Source organism: Thamnophis sirtalis, unplaced genomic scaffold, assembly GCF_051295495.1.
Source record: "Thamnophis sirtalis isolate CommonGarterSnake01/CBP01778 unplaced genomic scaffold, rThaSir2_p1.2 scaffold_15, whole genome shotgun sequence".
NCBI lineage: Eukaryota > Metazoa > Chordata > Lepidosauria > Squamata > Natricidae > Thamnophis > Thamnophis sirtalis.
This window is the reverse complement of record NW_028261395.1, coordinates 1110907-1138430: the sequence shown is the minus strand read 5'-3', so window position 1 is coordinate 1138430 and position 27524 is coordinate 1110907. Positions and strand designations below refer to the sequence as shown.

General features: G+C 38.3%; 1 protein-coding gene across 3 annotated transcripts in view; it reads left to right on the top strand.

Moving 5' to 3' along the window:
* HS3ST1 (heparan sulfate-glucosamine 3-sulfotransferase 1) overlaps positions 1-27524 on the top strand; it is a 75767-nt gene that overhangs the window by 1857 nt on the left and 46386 nt on the right. The window contains exon 1 of one of the 3 annotated variants that reach the window (XM_087701936.1): positions 14981-15067. The exons of the other annotated variants lie outside the window; for them this stretch is intronic. The gene's annotated coding sequence lies outside the window, so the exon portion shown is untranslated. Of the gene's footprint in view, positions 1-14980; positions 15068-27524 lie in introns of those variants that run through there. 3 annotated transcript variants of the gene reach the window in all.

The window sequence follows — 27524 nt, the reverse complement described above, 5'->3', positions numbered from 1 at the left end:
GGAATGTCACTTAAATTGACATCAGCTGGAAGATCACTAATTTTAATTTACAGTGAGTGGCGGTTGTTTATTGCAAGGGGGGGCGCTGCCTTTTGAAATGTAGAGATAACCCACATCTTTTGGGCATCGTTATTTTTTTTTTTACAAGCCAATTTCCCTGGGTCAGGCTTGACTAGTAAGTCACGTGTCCTGATCTGGAAGATTGGCTGTGTCACTGATTGTTTGTATGGTGGTGAGAAAGACACTCTGCATGTGTTTTAGATGTGCTCTCGGCTTGTTGCTTCAAATTGTTCCAGGGATGAGTCTGTCATACAGATTCTGCAACTCAGAACCCCCTAATGCTCATTACACCAACCAACATTACATAAATGCTTAGAACAGCATTTGTTTAATCTTAAAATAAAGATGGGTCATCACTTGTTTAGTCCATACGTGCTTTTAACCTTCACCTGTTTAGAAAGTATAATGGCTAACAACTTTGGAGCAAATCTAGAAATGCTTAATGGTTTGACCTCATACCTCAATCCTACAAATAGAGTACTAGATCACATTCCTTAATGCATGTTTAAAATCATTTTTGATAAGTTTACTTCGTAGTGGGGCTAACATGACTGTAATTTGATTTCATCTTCTTTGTGTGGACACTCAGAATACCTGAACATATTTTTTTTTTTAAATCTAGCTTTCTGACTTCATCATTTATAAAAACCCGGTTTTGTAATATGCAAATATTGAGAAAGGGAGAAATGAATGGAATTGAAAACCAGCCAAGATACATTTTAAAAGAATAATCTGTTTAACTTGAGACATCTGCATAGTAGTATGGGTGAACCATAGAAAGGATCTGATAGATTTGGAAGTGCTTTTTTTTAAAAAAAAAATCAGTCAGTGAGGGTACTTGTATCCTGAACAGGAGCTACGCTTAACAATAATCCCTTCTTCCTCTGGTCTAAATGAACCTGTTGCAATGAACAATGTTTGGGTGAAAAATCACCAATCAGGACTCATTCTGCAACTACCGGTAATTCTTGGATTGTAGAATCCAGGAAAACAGATTCCCATGGAATCTGAAATGCCTCAAAGTAACCTAACGCCTGTATATAATTTGTTGTTTAAAGTTTTCTAAAATGAATATTGTTCAAGTTATTCGTCTAATGTGCAATGGCTACTGTTTATTTGGTGACTAAAAGTTCTCTGTTGTGTTACGAAATCAACTATCAGTGAGAAGCAAAACAGAAAAACCATCCTATCGCATTAAATTTAAAAAAAAATCTGATATATTACTTTTATGTTGCAGTCATTTATCATTCTTGAAAGAGAACCACAAAGCATTAATCTGTTAAAAAAAATTACCACACTGTGCTTATGTAATTGTTCCCAATTTGGGGAATCTGTTCACATTTAGAAGACTGGTGCTATAACCAGTTGCTTTTTTTTTTAATTCTGTGAACCATGTCATTAGTAAACATAGGAAGGATTTAAATGCGTTCGGTGTTTATTGTGCTGTGAAAAACCCTCCGTTTAATTTGTGGCTGCCTAGCAGCAGCATCTAACCAACCTTAACTGATCTTAAGCAGCTAAACAGGGCCAGATCTGATTAGAACTTTCACGAGAGATTAATAGTTGCATCTGAAGAAGGCTAAACTGGGGAGTTGGAAGAAAACGTTTCAGAATAAGGCAAATGGCAAACCACTTAAATCTTGTTGACAAGGAAACAACCCAGACTTGTTCCTGAAGTTGCTGAGTCAAGCTTGACTCAAACAAGACCGCCTTTAAGATACAGTAGCTCCAGTTACAAAGGCGTGTGTAGTTTGCTAGTAGTTCCTACATAGCCACTGGTGATAATAGCAAGATATATGTTTTATCTACCATCTCCCATTAAAAAAAAATTCCCAGAGCTTATAAAGTATTCTGCTTGTAGTTGTGGTTGTTGATTGAAATGAGCCTGGGCAGCCACGTGTCAGAAATGGTACAGGTCAGTGGTGGGTTTCAAAAAAAATTTGGAACCTACTCTGTGGGTGTGGCCTCCTTTGTGGGAGTGGCTTGCCGGCCATGTGTTTTCTTTCTCTGTCTGTCTGTCTGTCTGTCTCTCTCCCTCTCTCTCTTGCCTTCCTTTTGTCTCTCTGTCCCTTTTTTCTTTTTTTCTTTCATCTCACTCTCACTCTTTTTCTTTCTTCTTTCTTTCTTTCTTTCTTTCTTTCTTTCTTTCTTTCTCTTTCTCACTCTGTGTCAGTCAGTCTCTCTCTCTCTGTGTGTGTGTGTGTGTGTGTGTGTGTGTGTGTGTGTGTGTGGCAGTGGTGGGTTTCAAAAAATTGTTGGAACCTCTTCTGTAGGCATGGCCTGCTTTCCGGGTCCACTGGTGGAACCTCTTCTAACCGGTTTGGTAGATTTGACGAACCGGTTCTACCGAATAGGTGCGAACTGGTAGGAACCCACCTCTGGTACAGGCTTAAGCAGTGGGTTAGACTAGATGACCCCAAAGGTACCTTCAATTCCGTGATTCTGTTCTGAATTAAAATTCACCCAAGACTTATTTCAAAGGGGCAAATGGCAACTCTGTTTTTCTCCCCAAGCCACTTCCGCCACCATTTCTTTTCCTTGTTTGAATTCTCTTACATCTTAATTTCTGGTTGTGACTCTCTTGCTCTCTGAATTCCCGATTGCCTTTTAATGTAATCCAAACAGTATTACTGTTTTATTCCAGAACTCCATGTCAGAATAGGAATTGTGCAAATAAGGATCTGCTATATAGCTAATATTGAGTTCTAGCGGTAAGAAAACTTCTAATTTGGTTCTGTGTACTTTTATTGATTTCCCCAGTTTGTAGGTTACTTTACAATTTAATCCATCTAATAAAAGAATACACAATTCCCTCGGATCCAGACTTTGAACAATCGTGCCATTTGAATACTGGTTTGCTCTAGGTTTCTGTGTACTTTGCTCTGATTCACGCCCATAAAAATCTATCATAGGAAATGAGGGTTATTAACTTCGTATTTATGTGTTTAATTGTACTATGGGAAAGGAAGTTTTGGAGATGGATTTTCTCTGGAATTGGAACCTGTAACAGTATTAATGCCTTCTTTACTAGCATTCTGAGGTGATATTAATAATAGTTGGTTACTGTAGTTTTATTTGCTCTTTAGTTCCTAAAAAATAGCATTAGTATAAGCCAGATAACACAATTTGTTTTGAAACTGAGAAACCTGGTTTTAGACTTCTGTTAAATCCTCTATATGGAATCTGTGTCACAGTGTTCCCTCGGTATAGAAGGAATGAGCTAACACAATTGGTCTAAAGGTTTTAGCCCAACATCTAAACATGCCGATTGATGTATTTCCAGGGAAACATTTTTTTGTTGTAAAGTTTGGTGTGTGCTATTAATAAACACTCAACTTCATCTCACAATAATTCAGAGCACACGAGATATAACAGGCATGAGATTTATGGTTTTGTCAGTTTTAATGATGTGTCTTGTTTGGCGTTATTGCATTTCACACTTTTAATGAGTCAGAAATTTATTGCAAAGGCACATCCTTTATGTTCATAAAGAATGAGGCAGAGCCCTCATCAAGGGCACAGTTTTCTGCTCAACTTCTTGGTTTTTTTAATGGATGGATCAAAAAGAATAAAATCCCACACCATATTCTAATAAATGTGGCATGAGTGACCCCATTAGGTTAGTATTTATGTTAAAAAAAATGTTAGATATTTGAAAATGCTTGGAACAAGTTGAATTGCATTTGGAATATATTGCACTGTACCCTTCTTCCGTGACCCGTCAAAACCGCGGTCCACAAAAGCGCGCTCGACAAAAGCGCGCATTTGACGTCATCACAGCGCGACGAAAAAAATTAAAAATTGAAATAAAAATAAAATTAAAGCAAGCCGATTCACATAAAGGTAAGGGTTAGGTTTAGGGTTAGGGTTAGGTTAAGGGTTAGGGTTAGGTTTAGAGCGTTAGGGTTACGTTTAGCGTTAGGTTAAGGGTTAGCGTTAGGTTTAGGGTTAGGTTAAGGGTTAGGTTTAGGGTTAGATTTAGGGTTAGGTTAAGGGTTAGCTTTAGGGTTAGCTTTAGGGTTAGGTTTGGGGGGGTTAGGGTAAGATTTTCGCTTTATTTTTACATTTATCGATCACAGCGCGATGTTTTCGTCATGCTGTGATGATGTCACGTACGCGCTTTCGTCGAGCGCGATTTTGTCATCCGTGGTTTTGTGGTGGAACCCCCTTCTTCCTATGCTTCTTAACAACTTCCTGATCTCTCTGCCTTAGTATCAGGAATACAATATGTTCAGTCGAGTTTGCTTTGCTTTCTTTTAAAGATCAGAAGTCATTCGTTTTTTGCCTTTTAGGAAAGCATAGAGTGACAGGACTTCAGACCTTTCAAGTATCAGAAATTTGCCACCAATCGGAATGGCCTTTAATTATTTTGTTACTCAGATCAATGCAGAAAACAATATATAAAGGGTTGTGCTAAAGCTTCAAAATGAAGGAAATTTGGACTGAATATGTAGTGGTACATCAAATTCCTCAAATTGAACTGAGAAAGCTTCTAAGGGTTAGATCCATGCAAAAACTATGTTTGCAAAAAGTACAATACTCTCTTCAAATTTTCATATGGAGCCTAGAGATGGCGCAGTGGTTAGGGTGCAGTACTGCAGGCCACTTCAGCTGACTGTTATCTGCAGTTCGGCGGTTCAAATCTCACTGGCTCAAGGTTGACTCAGCCTTCCATCCTTCCGAGGTGGGTGAAATGAGGACCCGGATTGTTGTTAGGGGCGATATGCTGATTCGGCTGAAAGCCCTATGAAGCGGTATATAAGTCTAACTGCTATTGCTATTGCTATTCATAGAGAAATTGAGCCAGTTGATTGACAGGTTGATCTTCTCATCACTGGCAACGTTTCCTTCCAAATCATAGAGACTTGATGAAGTCCTTATTTCAAATGGCTATAGAAAATTTCTAAATGATTTTCACCAAATCATAATAATTGCTAAGATGAACACTATTATGTTGTTAAGAACCATGCTAAAATCAAAATGCTTTCTTAAACCATTGGCTTCCCAACAAATATAATTTAATTGTGTTAAAAAAATATCCCAAGTTCTCTGCTCCTATTATTTTGTAATTTACAGATTTCTTACCCAAATGAACCAATTTGTGCAACTTACATTGAAATATTCGGTTAAACAGTGTTTGTGGGAGAGAAAATGGTTTAATTAAATATTTTGTCCTTTCAAATACTAGCTTTATCTCAGAATTTGTATGAAATATAATAGGACTCATCTCCACAAGTGGGACAGCTATTCATAGACAGTTCATCTAATTATTTCTCAAACTAAGCAACAGTTCAGACAATTTTCTAAAATAAAAAAAATCAGAACCCATAGAAGCTTGATTCCAAAACTCCTCCTGCATTTGTTTCTGTCAATTTGATGGTTTTCGTATCCTCGGAAGTACTTACTGTATCTTAAAATATTATTCTATTTTTTTGACATTGCAACTTTTCATGATTTTCTCATTTTCATTAAGGGGAGGCTTGAATCTTGTTTTAAGTGGGTAATAACTATCCAACTTGAAATGGGGCATTTATTATTCCAATTTATATCCTCTTTTTCTGCCCACAGACCATTCAAATTGGCAACTGTGCAAACTATCTAATTGGGTCCCAAACTAAATTTCTGTGGTCTGTGCATATTTCTATTAGAATTTCCATTTTGGTAGCTTATATCGTTTTATTTGGTTACCCCAATTAGTTGACTTTCTACATTACCGTGTCATAAATGAAGCTGTCTAAATTAGGTGTTTGTGTGTTTTTTTAAAAAATTCTTCTTTTCTTCCTTTCTGCTTTCTCACTGCGCCAGTCAGAGGTTTCTTGATACATATATTCCTTTTATTTTATTGCTCAATCTGTACCAATACTTTGCTGTAACTCAATGTGCCCAGTGCTTAATGAAGTGAGTCAAGACAGTCCCATCTGTTTTTTAGCTCTTGTAACAGGATGAAGTGTTTGTCTCTGTAAATCTTAAAAGCACAGTGTTATATGATTCTTACTGACACATGGTTTAAAAGGACCTGAGCCAGGCATAAGTGTCTTCAACATTGCACAATATATTAAAGGTTAGATGTTTTTCATTTGACGACTACTGGCCTGTATTAGTGATTCTGAATGAATGTATATACTCTCTTACCTTCTTATTCAATTGAATGTTATTCATCAATGTTTGATACCATAAATTATACAATACTGTATAATCTCATTTTAGAGATTAAGATGCCAGAAATATATATATATATATTTATCAGCACAAATACAACACAAATGTAACAAAGGCAACAGTAAAAATATTGGGTTTCTGTCTGGATGGTCTCTTGTGACGAGCCGATAAGACAGAGAAAGGAAGCAGTAGGCTTCCTCCCATATTTGGGCATACCAGGGGTTGTGACACTAAATACATACCTATTTCCCTGGCTCAGCTGATAAAGGAGGAGAACCTTGTGGCTTAGTGGTTAACACATCTGATTAATATGTAATACAGCCCAGGTTCGAATCCCAGTAAGGGTATGGCTAGCTGATGAGAGCTAAATAGCTTGAAATAGATCTATACTAGTGTCCCTTTATTTATTTATCAGCACAAATACAATATATATATATATATATATATATATATATATATATATATATATATATATATATATATATATATATATATATATATATATATATATATATATATATATATAGTATATATATATACAATATATATATATGATAAGGAGCCGAGCCCTGTAGCTCAATGGTTAACACATCTGCCTTAGAGGCAATAGAGCACAGGTTCGATTCCCAGTAAGGGTGTGGCTAGCTGATGAGAGCTAAATAGCTTGAAATAGATCTATACTAGTCTCCCTTTATTTATTTATCAGCATAAATATAACAAATATATATATATATAGATAGATAGATGGATGGATGGATGGATGGATGGATGGATAGATGGATAGATAGATAGATAGATAGATAGATAGATAGATAGATAGATAGATAGATAGATAGATAGATAGATAGATATAGATATAGATATAGATGATATAGATATAGATATAGATATATATTTTGTGTGTGTCTGTGTGTATAATTTGCAGGCTTCAACTGCAACTGTACATTTTTAAAGAATTGTGTGCACAGAATCTTATTAGGTGGCGCTATCAATCTTCAGACTACAAATCTGACAGTTCATGTTTGCTAAGCTGAGCTATTTGCTCTTTAATGACCTTCTTCTCTGAGGTTTAACTCATGAAACAAAGTGAATATGTGGCAGTGGGAGACTTTCCCTTCAAAATATATTAAATCTGACCACATTACTTGTACAAAGTGTTTATTTGTGGGCCTTGTACATGGAACAGGAGAAGCATGAAACTTGCAATGTAGTTTGGATTAACAAACATAAAATATATATTTAGACACTTATTAATATAAAATAATTTGTATAAATATTTGATGGAGAAAGTTGCGTCAAATTGGGAGGAGACAAATATATGTATTGTATTGGAAGGAGAACAGTATAAAAATATATAATCAGTGCTAATAATGCAATATGGAAGACACAGCTTCATAATTTTTAGGCTTATTCTTTGGACAGTATATTGATTCTAATTTATTACAGCAGAAAAAACAAGTTGTCATAACTTTGTTCATTCTACCATCTTTTGAGGACATATTGACCAAAATGGGCCTTCATTGTTGTGGTTTCCTGTATGATCCTGTATCTTTGGAGACTTGAACCAGTTGCTTTCTGGATTTATTACTGATTTAAGAATGTTTGTAAACTCTTATCCACTTTTTGAAGTGGAATTTGTTGGTTTTCAGTAATACAAACACATTTCGCATAGCCATTTTTTTGTTTTGTTAAGAATAATCAAATACTGAAACAATTTGTCTTATGCTGATTTCAGCAACTCTACATTCTATCCTGGAGTGGCGCAGTGGTTAAATGCAGCACTGCAGGCTACTTCAGCTGACTGCTAGTTCTGCAGTTCGGCTGTTCAAATCTCACCGGCTCAGGGTTGACTCAGCCTTCCATCCTTCCGAGGTGGGTGAAATGAGGACCCAGATTCAGCAATATGCTGACTCTGTAAACTGCTTAGAGAGGGCTGAAAGCCCTATGAAGCGGGATATAAGTCTAACTGTTATTGCTATTGCTATTGCTAAATGTGTTGAGAAAAACTATATATGTATTTTACCCCTACAACGGATTATTACTTCCTCAGAGTATGCTATTTTTAAAAAGTAATATATAATTGTAGCAAACCAAGATCCAAGAAGAAAACCGAGTCCCACCTTGGTTTGTGGTTGGGGTAATTGGACAGACATCAGAAAAACCCATGTTCAAGTCCGTCACAATCCATTGAAGTTTACTAAGTGATTTTCGGAATGCTGTTTTTTTTGGGGGGGGGAATGGGAGGAAGGGGCATAAATGTATGTTGCCCTGCATTCCCGAAGGAAAAGTAGCAAGATGTAGCTAGACCTAGCAAAAATAATTAAAAATAAAAATTATATATGAAAGTCTATGAAAAAAAAATTAGGAAGGGGATATTGAATTCATCCATCAGTGTGTTTTCTTTCTAACTCTAAAAGAAAGAAAGAAAAACTAAATTTTAGTGTTTTGGGCCAGCTACAAGACCCAGGATGCTGAAAGACAGTACAGATGGAGACAATAAGTCAAAATTGGCTGATATCACGCTATTTCCTTTACACAGCTCCTACCACATAATACCACAGCCTTTTCTCTTAGCTGCCCATTCCCTCCCTTTCTACTCAGCCATATTCCCCAGTGGGGAGAAGCCAGTGGTGGGTTTCAAAAATTGTTGGAACCTACTCTGTGGGTGTGGCCTCCTTTGTGGGAGTGGCTTGCCACCCATGTGACCGGATGGGAGTGGCTTGCCGCCCATGTGACCGGATATGAAGATGCCGACGACACTTGTCAGAACCACCTTAAATGACCTCGCACACAGCCCTGGCATGCATAAGAATAGGATGTAAGCTTGTTTTTTAAAAGGCATCTTTGGTTTGCGTTAAAACAACTTCAACACACGCAATGTTCTGATTGCACCACAAACGCAGTAGTCATCCTTACCTTTCACAGAGGCACTGAGTTTTGTAAATAGGAGCATGACAGTGTAGAATAATCATATCCAAGGACCAGTGGTGGGTTTCAAAAAACTTTGGAACCTCTTCTGTCGGTGTGGCCTGCTTTCCGGGTCCACTGGTGGAACCTCTTCTAACCGGTTCAGTAGATTTGACGAACTGGTTCTACCGAATAGGTGCGAACTGGTAGGAACCCACTTCTGGAAGAAGCATATTTCCCCATTTCCCCACTGCCCTAGCCCCCTTTTCCCTCCTTCAGCTACTGAATTTGAATTTTTCTTCATTTCCTCTTATTTGCCCTGTGACAAACAGCCTCACTTTCATTCTGTGCATTGAGCAAATCCAACTTAGTTTGTTCTGCTGAGTTTGAGTGTTTAGGCATACACTGAGTAAAGTTTGGCCCAGAACATTTTGCACATTCTTAAATTCTTCACATCAGAACTCCTCATGTTTAAAATGTCAAGGAAGTGGTGCCTGGATTGTCCTTTGGGGAGAACAAAGGAACCTCGGAATGTTTGAATAGCAGACAAGCCTCTTTGGGACTTTGAAACATTCAGAATTTTGGGAGAAAATAGCTTGTGTGGTTGTCAGGAGTGACAATCAAGGCTTGAATAGACAATATCCCTAACAGTTTAGAACAAAGTAATTGCTATTCTTTGATCTTTATCTTTATTTTTTGCCAAACTAGAAAAGTGTAGTCTTCTTAAAATCATTTGAAGGCATCCTTGACAATGCTCCTTTTGATAGAAAGAACACAGTATCTTTTTTTCATTCTGTTTATTGAATAGAGGGGTGTGTGTGTGTGTGTGTGTGTGTGTGTGTGTGTGTATCAGTGAAGTGCAGTCAGGGGAGGCAGTGGAGGCAGAGCCCCACCACTGTCATCATGAAAAGAAAAGAAAAATGTAAAAGGAGAAAGGCTGAGCTAGTTGCTGCCAGAGTCACAGTGGATGACTCTGCTTAGTGCTTAACTGTTTTAAAAAGCCTCTAAAAAATTGCCCTCTGCAGGAGGAGGCGGGAGAACCATGTGCCTCCTTTAGTCTGACTTTATGATCACTCGAGCAGAGTTAAGCAAGGGTTAAAAGCCGAAAAATTCCTTATGCAAAGGAGGCACGTGGTTCTCTCGCTACGTTGGCACGTGGTTCTCTTGTTACGTTGGTCCCAGCTCTCTGCAGGTCATTTACTAAGTCCCCCCATGTGGTTCTGGGATTTTTGCTCACCGTTCTTCTGATCATTTTGACCCCACGGGGTGAGATCTTGCGTGGAGCCACAGATCAAGGGAGATTATCAGTGGTCTTGTATGTCTTCCATTTTCTAATTATTGCTCCCACAGTTGATTTCTTCACACCAAGTTTCTTGCCTATTGCAGATTCAGTCTTCCCAGCCTGGTGCAGGTCTGCAATTTTGTTTCTGGTGTCCTTCGACAGCTCTTTGGCCTTCACCAGAGTGGAGTTTGGAGTGTGACTGTTTGAGTTTGTGGACAGGTGTCTTTTATACTGCTAACAAGTTCAAACAGGTGCCATTAATACAGGTAATGAGTGGAGGACAGAGGAGCCTCTTAAAGAAGAAATTACAGGTCTGTGAGAGCCAGAAATCCTGCTTGTTTGTAGGTGACCAAATACTTATTATTCCACCATAATTTGCAAAAAAAATTCTTTCCAAATCAGAGAATGTGATTGTCTGGATTTGTTTTCTCTCATAGTTGAGGTCTGCCTATGATGTCGATTACGGGCCTCCCTCATCTTTTTAAGCGGGAGAACTTGCACAATTGGTGGCTGACTAAATACTTTTTTGCCCCACTGTACATGCCTCCTAAGATTACAGGTTTTCCTTTCATTTATTAAATTTATAGGCCGCCCAATCCCGGAGGACTCCGGGCAGTTTTGCTTTGTTACAAGGCTTCTTTGATGATCTTTATTGCAACTCCCAAATATTCTGTATTCTTCCCTACTTGGAAATAGGCTTCCTTTGGGAAGAACAGTGGTTTACATATATTAGGCCACTTGCTTTCTTTCAGGCCAACTTTTTCCGTTATATATACTATACTATATTTTATATAAGATATATATAACAGAGGTGGGTTCCTACCAGTTCTCACCAGTTCGGTAGAACCGGTTCATCAAATCTACCGAACCGGTTAGAAGAGGTTCCACCAGAAAGCAGGCCACACCTACAGAAGAGGTTCCAAAATGTTTTGAAACCCACAAAGAGAGAGAGAGAGAGAGAAAGAGAAAGGAAGGAAGGAAGAAATAAAGAAAAAAAGAAAAAAGAAAGAAAAAGTGAGAGAGAGATGAAAGAAAAAAAGGAAAAAGAGACAGAGAGACAAAAGGAAGGAGAGAGAGAGAGAAAGAAAGAAAGGAAGGAAGGAAGGAAAGAAAGAAGAAAGAAAGAAAGAAGAAGAAAGAAAGAAGAAAGGAAGGAAGGAAGAAAGAAAGAAAGGAAGGAAGGAAGGAAGGAAGGAAGGAAGAAGGAAGGAAGGAAGGAAGGAAAGAAAGAAAGAAAGAAAGAAAGAAAGAAAGAAAGAAAGAAAGAAAGAAAGAAAGAAAGAAGAAAGAAAGAAAACACATGGCCGGCAAGCCACTCCCACCAGGTCACATGGCCAGTAAGCCACTCCCACAAAGGAGGCCACACCCACAGAGTAGGTTCGAAAATTTTTTGAAACCCACCACTGATATATAATATACTATATACAGTATATCATGTATTTTATCTTAAATATTATCTTAGCCTGATTTGCAACTTTGAAGAATTTGCCCATTAGACTTCCATCCGATCTTTTAACAGCTCCGGGTGACTTAGAAATGTTGCTTCTCAGTTTCCCTCTCTTTGGCAAAAGTTGGCCTGAAAGAGAACAACTGGTGGTAAGTTCCTATTGTGCTTCCATGGTGGAAGGTGACTTGAACCCAGCCCATTTACTCTTAGCTCAAAACCCTAACCACTGTATCGTACTCCTTAATAGAGTATCAACTTTTGCTTACATCAGAGGGCAGGAGTTGACTCATCACAGCCATTGTATCTGTTGCATTCTGATCCATAGTAATAAATGGACTCCTGCATACTGATATAGAGGTATATATTGTGCATTGAAATAGAATGTCCTTTGGTTGTTTGAGCCAAACTGTCAAGGGCCTTGAATCAAGAACTTACTCTTGTTACCTTTGGCAAGAGCAGGATGTTCGAATATGTTGCATAAGTAAACATATCATTTGAACAAGTGCTTAACCTTGTAATTTAAAAGAAGCAGCTTATATTTCTGCTCTGTGCCCGGTCAGTGAGTAAGTAATAAGTTGTGTAACATTTTCCATATGTTGCATATCACATAGGCAACACATTTGCCTTTAATTGTGAGTATGAAAACATTTCATTGCAGACTACACTATTGTTACAATATTGTTGACATTATTGTGAATCAGTTGGTCAATTCTTGCATTCCTGCTGTGTCTGGAAAAGTAAAAAGATCAATGATGCTCAGCTCAGCCTCATTTGAAATTTCCATCTTGGAGGCATATTTTGAAGACTTAAGGAAAGATTTATTTCTCATCGAGATACAGACATATTTGTGGGAACTATGGTCTGTATTCCTGGCAAGTGAAGCAGTAAGATCTAGTGGAGCAACAAAGCCAGGTTCAGATACTTGAAAGGGGAAGACATCAAGTGGAAGCTTTTAGAGATATTCTCATGAACCTTGTTCAAAATTATACAGAGTTGGACATTCAGTGCCAAGCACCCTAGTCCATAAATAGGACTTTAAAAGTTGGGTTTGATTTTTTTTTTTAAAAAAAAATAAGGTAGCTCTGAAAGAAGGGAAAAGCAGATAAAGTCCGACTTTCATGATCTTTCAGACAAGAATTTTGTCTTTTCCCATTTTTAGCAAACCATTCTTAATGCTGCTTTTATTGCTGGTTGCTTTTTCACCACAGCACATACACTACATCAGTGTTTCTCAACCTTGGCAACTTGAAGATGTCCGGACTTCAACTCCCAGAATTCCCCAGCCAGCATTCGCTGGCTGGGGAATTCTGGGAGTTGAAGTCCGGACATCTTCAAGTTGCCAAGGTTGAGAAACACTGCTTTAAAGGCAATAACCAGGAAACTTGAATTGCACCTGAACATCTATTGGGAGCCAATATAAAGTTCATATGCGAGTAAAAGGCAGGTGAGCGAATACTTTTGGCAATATAGTGTATCTTTTCCAGGGGAAATTGGGGAGCAGGTAAGCCATTCTATCAGCTTTTTAATTTCATAATTCACTTGAATTTCCCAGTCCTGAAAAAAGGACATACAGATGGAAAAACATTGGTCAGAGAGTATAACCAGGAAGAATGAGAAAGGCTAGAAGGGTAGAAAGTCACAGGCACTTTTCTCTAGTGCACCCCCCCCCCCCATTTAAGAAACTGCAAACCCAAAGAGATCAACTTTCTCTTTTGCTTCAGAAATGATGAAATGATTGAGATTTTAATGGTACTAAATAATCTCTGCTTTCTTCATTTCAATGCAATCTGCTGTTTATTATTTTTGCTACCTTGTTTGCGTTCATAAATTGATATTGTTATCTATGAATTATATATTTTTACAAGCATTTAGCATGTGGACAGGTGATTTATCATTTTAATTAAATAAAATATGAATCTTCTATCTTCGTTGACCTATTATTCATAAGTATGTAATAGGCGTTAACGTTTATAGAAGTGATGAGTAAAACTACAAACAAGAATATTGACATTTTGGGGACAGTTGACTTTCAGTTTTAAGCAGCGTTGTTCTAAAGGGATATCAAGTTTCGAAATTTCTATGCAGCCATCAGATTTTCCACAATTTGGAAGAAAAAAACAACCTTATTTCACTTATTAATATTAAACTTATTAATATGCTCTACTCCATAAGCATTTTTACTTTCCTCAGTTAGCATTTTGAGTTTGTACCAGCACAGAGCATATATAGATGTTATGGAACCTGAGCATCATATTGGCTTGCAAAGGAATCCTTACGTTAAGGATAAGTATTCTTGGAGTAAAATTGCCCCAAATGTCCTTACCATAATCAGGGAATGATTCAGATGCTAAAACTTTGCTAAATGCTTGTAAAATATATATAATTCATAGATAATAATATCAATTTATGAACGTAAACAAGGTAGCAAAAATAATAAACAGCAGATTGCATTGAAATGAAGAAAGCAGAGATTATTTAGTACCATTAAAATCTCAATCATTTCATCGTTTCTGAAGAGCCGAGGTGGCGCAGTGGGTAGAGTGCAGTACTGCAGGCCACTTCAGCTGACTGCTAGTTCAGCGGTTCAAATCTCACCGGCTCAGGGTTGACTCAGTCTTCCACCCTTCCGAGGTGGGTAAAATGAGGACCCGGATTGTTGGGGGCGATATGCTGACTCTGTAAACCGCTTAGAGAGGGCTGAAAGCCCTATGAAGCGCTATATAAGTCTAACTGCTATTGCTATTGCTAACTTTTAATATGGAAATCTCAAATGATCCAGAGTATGATGGGCACCAGAAATTAATAGATAGGGACTCATCCTAGTGATAACCACGCCATAACAAGGATTGCAATTAGGAATGCGAGAGAATATGAAATAATACATTAGAGAAAGATAATGTAAATACATTTTCTGGGAAAGTCTGAAAAGGGAAAATAATGTGGTAGATCTAAGTAGAGCTAAGGAGGAAACAAAAGATCAGAACACTTCCTTTCCAGTAACCAGCGCCCAAATAAGCAAGAATTAAAACTAGACAAAACAGTAATCCAGGAAGTACCAAAGAGGAAAAAAAACCACACCTTCACCAACCCTGGCATGACAAGCTGGTATATAAACAGGGAGTAAACCTTACACTCATTAGAACTGATCGAAGGAGTAATGAAACAAGCAAATAACCAAGGTTAAAGAGCATCAAGGCCTCCGCAGTTGAACCGTGAGCCTTATATATATATATATATTCTCTTCTATTATATCTAAATGAAAATGGCTTGATCTTGTGGTTGGGGAATTGAAGGGGTGGATTTAATTATGGATGAAAGGCTAAAATATGTCAGAAAATACGAATTGCCACAACCGTGATTACGATGGGTAGAATACAAAAGTAAGAATTCATAGGTACATGATATGCTTGGTTGAACGGTGACAATGGAAGAACTAGCGATGAGTTTTTAGAAAAAATTATTCAAGATTTCTGAATAAAATGCGATCCCGGGAGGAAATTATTCTGCTGTGTGTCATGAACTGATGGATGGTGATGAGATATTACAAAAAAAGAAAAAAATCGAGCAGGCCATTCACAAACTTAAAAAATAAAGAGGATAGCTAGAGAATATCTCCGCTTACAGAAAAAAGATCCCCTACGTATTTCAAATGCGTGTTTTGAAGTAAAAACATATTTTAGCCTTTAAAAGAAGGAATGTAAATTTAAAAGCGTGAGCGGCTTTATTGTTTATGATGAAGTATTGAGATAATTAGCTAAAACCTAATGGGAAGTTAGTGATGGGGATAATGAGAAGTTCTGAATATGCAGAAGACCGTTTCTTCTTGAGGGAAAAAAAAGTAACATGGGAGAAAAAGGAAAGAAATGGAAAAAAAAATAGAGTGAAATTAGAATTATTGTAAAAAGTGAAACGGTCCAAATACTATATGAACACAGGTTTAGTCTTCCAACGTTTTGGACTCATGCTGGAGCCCATTCTCAGGAAATTTCACTCTCTCTCTAAAATGGGTGGACTGGACAACTATATGCCGAGGTGGCGCAGTGGTTAAATGCAGCACTGCAGGCCACTTCAGCTGACTGTTATCTGCAGTTCGGTGGTTCAAATCTCACCAGCTCAAGGTTGACTCAGCCTTCCATCCTTCCGAGGTGGGTGAAAGGAGGACCCGGATTGTTGTTGGGGGCGATATGCTGACTCTGTAAACCGCTTAGAGAGGGCTGAAAGCCCTATGAAGCGGTATATAAGTCTAACTGCTATTGCTATTGCTATCTATCTATCTATCTATCTATCTATCTATCTATCTATCTATCTATCTATCTATCTATCGGATTGTTGGGGGCGATATGCTGACTCTGTAAACCGCTTAGAGAGGGCTGAAAGCCCTATGAAGCGGTATATAAGTCTAACTGCTATTGCTATTGCTAGGTTAAATACAGCAGCCAGCATACAGAAGGTTGGCCAGATAACACACGATAAATGGAAGTCAGATTTCAGAACAAAACATGAAGAAAGTGTAAATAGATCAAGAGAAAGGGGAAGGATCAGGAAAGTGGTGATTGGATGGACTTAATGAGGTCCTCAGAAAGGTTGAGGTGAGAGACTAGAAGGCTGTATCTAAAGCAATATATGCGTGTAGTAGCAGGATATTTCCCAAGGACAGATAGTTATGGAGTAGTCTTGTGTGGTCTTGGTTACTTTTAAGTATGTTTCCTTATCTTTTTCATGTCTCAGTTCTTTAATTTTTTTGCTTCATTATTTCTTTCTTGTTCGATGTGTATTACAGTCCTTTCCCCCAAAGGAAATAGTGTGATGAGTATGAATGTGTATTTCTTTTTTTTTTTTTCCAATTGGGATAAATCTTATTATCCATTGTATTTCAGAAAATGTTGGCAAAGTGTACTTACATTTTATTACAGATTTAAATATGTACATAACGTGCAATTCCATGAATATCTAAACAATTTAATATGCAGTGAGGAGAAAAGGTGGTTCTTTTCCAATTCCATTCTAATCCCATTTTGGGATGTTGTGTTAGGAAAATACTCCATAGTCTCTTAAAGAGCCGAGGTGGCGCAGTGGTTAGGGTGCAGTACTGCAGGCCACTTCAGCTGACTGTTATCTGCAGTTCAGCGGTTCAAATCTCACCGGCTCAAGGTTGACTCAGCCTTCCATCCTTCTGAGGTGGGTGAAATGAGGACCCGGATTGTTGTTGGGGGCGATATGCTGACTCTCTGTAAACCGCTTAGAGAGGGCTGAAAGCCCTATGAAGCGGTATATAAGTCTAACTGCTATTGCTATTGCTATTGCTATTAATGTCATTGTTAGCAATGTGGCATCCAATACCATCAAATCACTCAAAGACCCCAAAACAGATACTTGGATATTACTTGCTATTTTTATGTGCATTTTGCATATCTTCAGTAAAAAGAATTTAGTTGATAGCATATGAAAACTTCAAAGTCCTGATTTAAGAAAAAGAGAGTGATGAAATGATCAGAAATGCAGAAACTGATTTTTTTTTAAATTTTTTGTTTCTGACGTTTTCTTGATGAGCTAACCATTTTGAATCTCATCAGAAAATAAGGGTAATACAACTTTGGTTTCTAGGCAGTTCTAAAATGATATTGCATTTTCCTCATACCTGCACAGTGATACACCTGGGAAACTTTCAGATCTGCAGGGAATTGGTCTGCTTTCTTTCTCTAATGAAGCTGTTTCCTTTAATCAAATGAAAGTCAGTAGGGGTTTGAAAGTATCAAGCACAATTTTAGTTTGTCCAGGGAGGTAGAGATGGATATATACAGTATTGTATTATCTCTATCATTCTAGGAAACCTGGCAAAAAATATTTGGTTAAAAAAAACAGCATAATACATTATAAAGACTTCACTGAATCCCTTCCAGAAATTCAAGCATACTCTATTTTTTTTAAAGGTAACCTATGATAATAAGAGGTTAACATATTCTTGCTGTTGCTAAGTTATAAATGTACAACTTTGCTATAGGAATGCTAAACTCAAAGACAGTCTAATGGACTTGCCTAGCAGCACTCAAATATATACCTCAGGGGTGAAGGGGGAAAAGATACTTTTATATTAAGGGGAATAAAAATGTAAATCAAATTTGGAATCCTTCTCCAGCATTCTTTTGCAGCCTTGTCACATATTTATATACTACAGTAGTATGAACATATCATATTATAGACCAGTGTTTCTCAACCTTGGCAACTTGAAGATGTCTGGACTTCAACTCCCAGAATTCCCCAGATGTCTGGACTTCAACTCCCAGAATTCCCCAGCCAGCGAATGCTGGCTGGGGAATTCTGGGAGTTGAAGTCCAGACATCTGGGGAATTCTGGGAGTTGAAGTCCAGACATCTTCAAGTTGCCAAGGTTGAGAAACACTGATATAGACCATTAAGTGAATAACAGATTCATTCGACTTATCCAAAGCTGTGTAAATATTTCATAATTACGTAGGACAGTTGTGAATTTTGAAAGTGTCTAGTTTTATTTTGACTTTATTACTCTTAATTGCTGAAATGCAGTTAATTAATTACAAACTCAAGTCATACTAGCATCCTATCCAATAGTTAGTTAATTTCACACTAAAGCCTTCCAGAGTTCCACTTCTGTTGGGATCTTTACATTTTGAGTTATTAAAGAGGTTTACGTGTCCAGAGGTCCAAAAGTATAAAACTGCAATTAATAATTAGAGTTCATATTTAAGACTAATAAGATAAAGACAACTAGGTTTATCAAATTTCTATCCCGCCGCAATCGTAGCATTCTTGGTGGCTCAGAAAATTGGAAACAAGTAGTAATAATTAGCAATTTGGAGGGAATATTACACAAATAATTAAGGATAATCTTAATTACTTAAGAAGCAATGCAATCAGATAAGAAGCTATAATATTTGGTAAGAATTGACATTGTTCATTGAGAAAAAGACAAAGAGGAAATTAGATTTTATTCTCTGTTTTTTCATAAACAACTTAAGACAGGGAACATACTAATATTCCTTTTTTTTCTCCTATTTCCCCCATGACAACAATCCTGTGAGGTGGATTGGATTGAGAGTGAGTGACTGGCCCCAAATGACCCAGATGGTTTTCATGCCTAAAGTGGGAACAAAACTAGAATCAGAATTAGGACTAGAACATTAGAACTAGTTCAAAGAGTTGTTTCAATGGGGGAGAAGCAGAAAGCTTTTAGAGTAACCTTTTATTTAATGGCTGAAAAAAAGACATGTTGTTGGGAGTAAGGCATTGGGTTTTCAAAGACAGAAACATGAAATAGGGAAATTCATAGAAGTGGCTCACTTTATACACTGTTCAACTGTAGAAAAAAGGAAGGAAGAGACACATGGAGATTGTTGGTTCAGTGAAGGATTTTCGAAGTTTCCTGCTATAAACAGAGTGAGAGAGATTTAAAAGAAGTAACATGAGTTACGGGGGCACGTGTTATGCAGAAATGTCATTTAAGGAGGAATAAATAGAATATTTCTGGATAATACAGAGAAAAGCCAGGGATAATATTGCAGTCTTGTGCAAGGATTTCTAAAAGAGTTAGATGGCTCCTCCTGGAATTGGAAGGAAAACCAGCATTTCTTCTGAACGACTTCAATTAAGATTTCAGCTCTGAGTAGAGATGAAAAGAGCAGCATAGCAAGAGCAAAAAAGTAACCATAGAAGTGAGGATTTCCTAATCATCTGAAGCCAAGAGATCCTATCTTGGAATCCTGGGGGTCAAACGAACAAGAGAACGATTGTGCCAGATCATTTCTAAATGCATAGTTAACAAAAGACATTTCAAGGTAAGCAGATGAGTCATCGATGCCTTTATATGCTCTGCTCTGACTAACACAAGGGCTTGTCCAGGAAGAGTTTATGACTCTGATATCTGGGGGGAAAACCCATAATTCGTCACCCACCTAACAGCAATTCAGGAACTATATTTTGGCAGCACAAATCAAATTTACTACACTGCCAAGTGGGAGGGAGACTGAGACTCTCTGCTGCCATCTGGTGGCCATTTTTGATTGGCTCACATATGTGGGAGGGAGACTGAGACTCTCTGCTGCCATCTGGTGGCCACTTGTGATTGGCTCACATATGATCAATATACTGCAAATATATGACATTTGGTGACAACTTTTTCTATTGTTGATTATATTCAAATTTCAGGCAGGAAATACCAGCTACTCCTGCCTTTATAGCACTGTGTATTGAGAGAATAGCTGTGCTGTCCCGCTGTGGTAAGGGTATACTTTTGGACAGAACAAGATTTAGGTTCTTTTTTCCTGAAAAGAAAAGATAAAAATCCAGTCCGAGTCCCGTGTTTCCCTGAGGCGTACTGCTATTCCATACATTCTGGGACAGTTCAGGTTTATTCTCTACGACAATATGAGTTTCTTCCACGGAGGATTTTCTAGATGAGTTATATTTTTTCCCCCTAGTCAAGTTATATTTTGCTTCTAGAATTGTAAGGCTGGTAGTCATCACAACTCATAATTTTGTTTCCTAACACAATTTCTCTCTTCCTTCTACCATGCCTTCACTCGGTCTAACAACAGTGTTTATTTTACTTGGGCTGCAATCCAGTGCATTGCACTGTATTGCAGTGGTTCCCAAACTTGGCAACTTTAAGACTTGTGGACTTCAACTCCCAAAATTCTCCAGCCAGCAGAGCTGGCTGGAGAATTCTGGGAGTTGAAGTCCACAAGTCTTAAAGTTACCAAGTTTGGGAACCACTGTGTATTGTATTGTACTGATCAGCTACCACAATTAGGACTGGAACGTCTGACACTAAGCAAGTCAGACTCTTTTTGCCCGTCGTTACCTGAATCCAGCTTCCCCCATAATTTTTCTTATTGGGCTCCAGCTAGGAAGGTGATTCAAGTGCTTGAATTTTGATGGTGTCATTATGGGGAAGCTGCAACATTGTTAAGTGTGAGGACCAATTGTAAGTAAAGTAAAGAGCCGAGGTGGCGCAGTGGTTAAATGCAGCACTGCAGGCTACTTCAGCTGACTGCAGTTCTGCAGTTCGGCTGTTCAAATCTCAGCGGCTCAAGGTTGACTCAGCCTTCCATCCTTCCGAGGTGGGTGAAATGAGGACCCGGATTGTTATTGGGGGCAATATGCTGACTCTGTAAACCGCTTAGAGAGGGCTGAAAGCCCTATGAAGCGGTATATAAGTCTAACTGCTATTGCTATAAGTAACTTTTTTAGCACCATTCAAACGGTCACTAAATTAATGCCTGTAAATTGACCAACACCTATAATACTTTTCAACGAGTAATCCATTGGCCTAGTCTGGATTTTAGTTGTACCTAGAAGTATGTTTAGCTTCATGTTTGAATCCTGAATTTTGGTACTGCTCTCCTGTCCCGTATACTCTCTTCCTGTCTTATCAATGATTATCAAAATGTTCTTTTTAATCGACTCAACATTTTTGCCAGGATTTCCAGCGATTGCTCTGACTTGCTGCTGTATCTTGTGGCTATCACTTCCAGATGAAATTCTGCTTTTTTTTTAATTCCTTATTTCTTCAAACACCAAATTTAAAGGTTCAAGAAGCGCAAAACTTTTTGCAACTCTGGCAAACTTTTATGTTTTATGTGGAAACTTTTTACAGCCCTGGCAACACAATATGTTTCAGTGGATCTCTGAAATGGAACTGGCACACCAAGGTAGAGAATTAAATCTAATCTCACCAGGTACAAAGTCAACTAGGACATATTTCTGCAAATTTGAGTTAAAGGTTTCCTTGACCTGTCGTGTCTGACTCTAGGGGGCAGTGTTCATCTCTGTTTCCTAGCCAGCGTTGTCCATACATGCTACTGATGTGCAGTTTATAAATTCAAAGCAAGAAATCTGGAATATGGCAAGTGCTGAAGTTTGAACCCTTTCATTTCAGTTCTCTGTGATAGTATCTTTGGCAAAAAATAACAACTTGCAGATATTTCTTGTAACTAAGTCTTTCTATTCTTGCTTTTGGAATCTTTTTCCTACTTTTTCTTACATAACTCTTCCAGCTCAAAAAATATCTTTAACTCTCCTTTCGTGCCCAGCATGTTTGAGATCCCCATAGATTTTTCAATATTCAAGTCTGAGGACTTTGAAATTTAGATGAGTATTAAAAATTACTGATTGCAAATTGTACCAAATTAGAAAGAATGATGCAGTCACATTCTGAGTTTAAAAAAAACCTTAGATTTGGGCAAATAGATGACAGGTGTGGTTGTTTGGGCTAAAGATTAAATATGAACTACATACTTAATTGAAAGGTATTAGAAATGACTAGGAGAAGGCTATGAAGAGCTTGATAAAAGAAAAACACAATAACTTAATGACAGTGGGGATAAACATTCATTCTCTTATTCATAGAGCAGGTTGAACATTGCTGTTAAGAGTAATTTATTTTAATTAGCTGGCGGTTGACTTTGCTGAACGCTTATTATGCCTAGTTCCTGTGCCTTTCATCTTGTTGACTAATTCGACTGAATTCAGGAAAGAGGATGAGAGTGTCTTTGTTTAATAATTACGATGGTTTCATTTTTTTCCCCCTCCAAAACCACACCTGCATACCTCTGAATACAAATAGCTGGGTTTGACAGAGAAGGACAAAATCTTCTTTGTCTGCTCCCATAGGGAATAGCAATAGCAGTTAGACTTATATACCGCTTCATAGGGCTTTCAGCCCTCTCTAAGCGGTTTACAGAGTCAGCATATCGCCCCCAACAACAATCCGGGTCCTCATTTTACCCACCTCTGAAGAATGGAAGGCTGAGTCAACCTTGAGCCGGTGAGATTTGAACCGCCGAACTGCAGATAACAGTCAGCTGAAGTGGCCTGCAGTGCTGCACCCTAACCACTGCGCCACCTCGGCTCAGGGAACTGGTTGGTCCTTGTGAAAAACAGGATACTAGATAACTATCCCTTCCAATATGATCTGCCAAGAATGGGGTAACTTAATTGAAGCTCTTAAGAATATTAAGACCCACATACAGATTTAACAACCACAAGAGGTAGAACAGATTGGATGTTTATTTATTTTATTTGTATCCTGCCTTTTCTTCCACAACTCAAGATGATAGTAGTCTGTCCTCTTATTTTTCCCCACAACACCACACCTTGGGGTGCGGTTTCAGGGAGCAGCTAGCCTGAAGTCACCAAACTGGCTTCCATGCTGAAGGGAAGACATATAGAATTACAACTAGCAATAAAGTTAAGCAGATTTGTCTTCTGACGGAATTAAACCCCTTTTCAAAGGCTTCAAATATGGGATTAGGATGCCCTGAATTCATTAGATTTTATTTCATATATAAGATTGCACCATAGCCTTATCATACACTCTGATTGTATTTAAGATAAAGTTGAGGCATTTAATAATGTATTAATTTAGTTGCATTCATTAATGCCTTGTTAGGTGGCGCGCGTCATGGTTGTCTAATCCATAATTAAGATTTATCTATATGAACTTTTTTTTTCTATGATGTGTATCATTAGTTTAAATCAGGTCACATTTGTATACATATATATTTCTAAATTTGCTCTAGGAAAATTCACTTTAATAAGGATATTTTTGGATGCATTGCATGGTGATACCCATTTCTAAATGTCTTTTTTTTTTAAAAAAAATCAATTTTAAAGGAAATCTGCACAGAGAGGAAATCCAAAAGTTAACTATGTTCAGAGATGCACACCACTTCCATTTACACTGGAAACCACAAAATAAAAATTCCATAAGCTTGTGTAGCTACAAGTAATAAAAATAGCAATATTTTATTACAATAAGCAATTGATGTATAGGCTATAACTTTCCCAATATATAAAATTAGGGACGTCTATAAAATTCCCTTCATCTAATTTTTCCCAATAATGTAATATGCTGAAATTTTTGGGTGGGCCCACACTTCGTTCAGATCAAGATTTTGGTTGTTTTCATTTCATATTTTACAGACTACTAATTTCCCCACCAGATTTGCAACTTGATTGAATCCTAGTCCAGCCAGGAGCTAATTATCCTTGCACAACCAGGCAAATCTCTGGAATCTGCTCTCATCATTATCAAAAAGTTAGGCGAAGAGAGAAGAAACACGTAGCACAGAAGCCACTACGCAAAATGGAATTAATGAAGGATCTGGTGATTTTGACAGTTTTAGATCATAAACCAGGCCAGGATCTGGATAAATGTAATTGATATTGATTACACAAATGCATCTTTCTTTACTCTATACACCCCAGGAGCTCAATATCCCACTGAATATTACCTTCAATGGCTACTTCCACATTTCAGTGATTTGCTAGACAGAAATGCAGACCGTGAAAACAGAACAAGGAGGAGCTAAGCTCAGTGTAAAGATGTTATCAATTTTCTATTCTTTTTTCCAAAGTATTTTAGACTGTTTTTGTTAAAGATTTATACCGTGTAGGGGTTCTGGGAAGTCGGGGGAGGGAAGGCTGGGGGTGGGTTGGGGTGGAGGGTGGGATATATTTTAGGCTTGACGAGGGGTGTTAGATTTTAAAGTAATATGATTGCACATGTATACTTTCTTCTCTTATTTTTTCTTTAAAACTAAGATATGTTAAGTATATTGATATGGAAGCATAAATACCATCAACATAGAATGGAGTTTGCTCAGAAGCTGAAATACACCAATGAGAGGAAGAGTGGGAAACAGAGGAGAGAAGAAAGATGGGAAGAGAGGGATAGGAGAGAGGAAGAGTGGGAAGCAGAGGAGAGAAGAAAGATGGGAAGAGAGGGATAGGAGAGAGGGTAAGGGGGGAAGATGAGGAGGATAAGGAGGAGTGGAATGAAGAGGGAGGAGAAGGGGAAAGGAAGGGGAAGGAGAGCAGGAAAGGATGATGGAGGGAAGAAAGGATGTAGGAGAGAGGCAGAAGGAAGAGGTGTATGGAGAGCAGAAGATCTAATATGTTAAGTATATTGATATGGAGGCATAAATACCATCAACATAGAATGGAGTTTGCTCAGAAGCTGAAATACACCAATGAGAGGAAGAGTGGGAAGCAGAGGAGAGAAGAAAGATGGGAAGAGAGGGATAGGAGAGAGGGTAAGGGGGGAAGATGAGGAGGATAAGGAGGAGTGGAATGAAGAGAGAGGAGAAGGAGAAAGGAAGGGGAAGTAGAGTAGGAAAGGAGGATGGAGGGAAGAAAGGAGGTAGGAGAGAAGTAGAAGAAAGAGATGTATGGAGAGCAGAAGAGCTAATAATGGGTTTTTATCTTTCTGGGCGTTGATGGCAAGAGGAACTGATGTAATTACTACTTAATACAATAGGATATTGGCTATGTAATAGTATACATGTGGTTATATGTTATGAAAATGGAAAATAAAAACTTTCTATGGATATGGAAGCATAAATACCATCAACATAGAATGGAGTTTGCTCAGAAGCTGAAATACACCAACGAGAGGAAGAGTGGGAAGCAGAGGAGAGAAGAAAGATAGGAAGAGAGGGATAGGGGAGAGGGTAAGGGGGGAAGATGAGGAGGATAAGGAGGAGTGGAATGAGGAGAGAGGAGAAGGAGAAAGGAAAAGCAAGTAGAGTAGAAAAGGATGATGGAGGGAAGAAAGGAGGTAGGAGAGAGGTAGAAGAAAGAGGTGTATGGGGAGCAGAAGAGCCAATAATGGGTTTTTATCTTTCTGGGCGTTGATGGGAAGAGGAACTGATGTAATTACTACTTAATACAAGAGGATATTGGCTATGTAATAGTATACATGTGATTGTATGTTATGAAAGTGGAAAATAAAAAAAGTATTTTTTTTAAAAAGAAACAATTGCTACCTACAGCTTACAGCTCCAGCCACTCAAGCACATTAGGGATGAACTGCAGCCCGTACTGGACAATAGCAATGCACCTTTTCAGGCACTAGGTGGCAGTCCAATCCTTGTATATAGACAAGAGCAGATTCTGACATACAGCAGAAGCAAATAGGACAGGGACCGTAACATGAGAACCAGATCTGCTCCTCCTCCTCCTCCTCCTCCTCCTCCTCCTCCCCCATTTACACCAACAGTGTAAATAGCTCCAGCAGTGTTCGCCCCTCCCTCCCCAAACGCTGGAGACACCTTCACCTCCCCTTCCTCTGAGGTGATCTACGCCATTATCTGTCAACCATCCTTTCTGGATTCCTGACAGGCCATATCTTTGCACAACAGAATTAGTGGGCGCAAAATGGATATCAGAATTCAAAATAAGTAATTGGATTGGCATAAACAATAAGTATCTAAGTCGCCGGGAGATTCTATTATTGGTCTTAAAGTAGCGGTTCCAGAACAAGAAAGGTGAGCATGAGACTACAGGTGGTTCTCGACTTACGACCACAATTGGGCCCAAAATTTATGTCGCTAAGTGAGAAGGTTGGTGAGTTTTGCCCCATTTTACGAGTTCTCTTGCCACATCTGTTAAGTTAATCACTGCAGTTCTTAAATTAGGAAAACGGTTAAGTGAATATGGCTTCCCCAATGACTTTGCTTGTCAGACGGTCGCAAAAGGGGATAGCAATAGCAATAGCAGTTAGACTTCTATACCGCTTCATTGGGCTTTCAGCCCTCTCTAAGCGGTTTACAGAGTGAGCATATCGCCCCCACAGTCTGGGTCCTCATTTTACCCACCTCGGAAGGATGGAAGGCTGAGTCAACCTTGAGCCTGTGAGATTAGAACCGACGAACTGCAGATAGCAGTCAGCTGAAGTGGCCTGCAGTACTGCACCCTAACCACTGCACCACCTCGGGATCACACGACCATGGGACATGGCAACCGTCATAAATATGAGTAAGCTGTCAAGTATCTGAATGTAAACCATGTGACCCTAGGGATGCTTAAATGGTCATAAGTGTGAAAAATGGCCGTAAGTCACTTTTTTACAGTGCCATTGTAACTTTGAACAGTCGCTAAGTGAACTGTTGTAAGTCGGGGAACTACATGTAATGAGTTTATGTACTTCAGTAGGTTTTAGGTCGTCTCAGAAAGTCTGAACGAACTTAGTAAGTTTTTAACACAATATAATTTTTTAATCAACAAAACACTTATAATCTGCCCCCCCCCCCCCAGGGAATTTTCTTCCTCGTCATCTTCCTCGCCCAGTGCATTTAAATTCTTCATCAATTGAACCCTTCCATGTATCTTGGTAAAATGAGCTATTATTCAGAAAAAAATGTTTACACTTTATAAAATACAATTTGGAAAGTTGCCACTGAATTCTTTCGGATTTTAGGGTTATAAAAACTAATATGGCTGTCCTCTTATACTGGGGTTCATTAGAAAATCCAGCAGGAAGCTAAAAAGTTTAAACTTTTCGATCAAAATGAATTCTGTTGAAGGGTGTCTCTGGGTGAAGCAACGGGACAAATACATGCATCAGATACCACGATGCAAATTCCAAGTTACACCTTTTGCAAATAGTATGACGTTGCACAAACTGTCACTTTAATATCCATGCAGCTTGTTAAGGATTCTCCTTGTGCTAGCAAAAAGCAGGATTCTGAAAGGAGCTCCATTTTCCAAACTTAAGTTTCAAGATTAGCATCACCTGGTTCCTTCACCTGTTGAACTTCAGTATATTACTAAAGGCATCTACATCTCCAGAGGAACTAGCGCGGCAGAAATCTGTCGCAAGCTCTTCAGTTCTCAGATAAATGATGTAATAAAG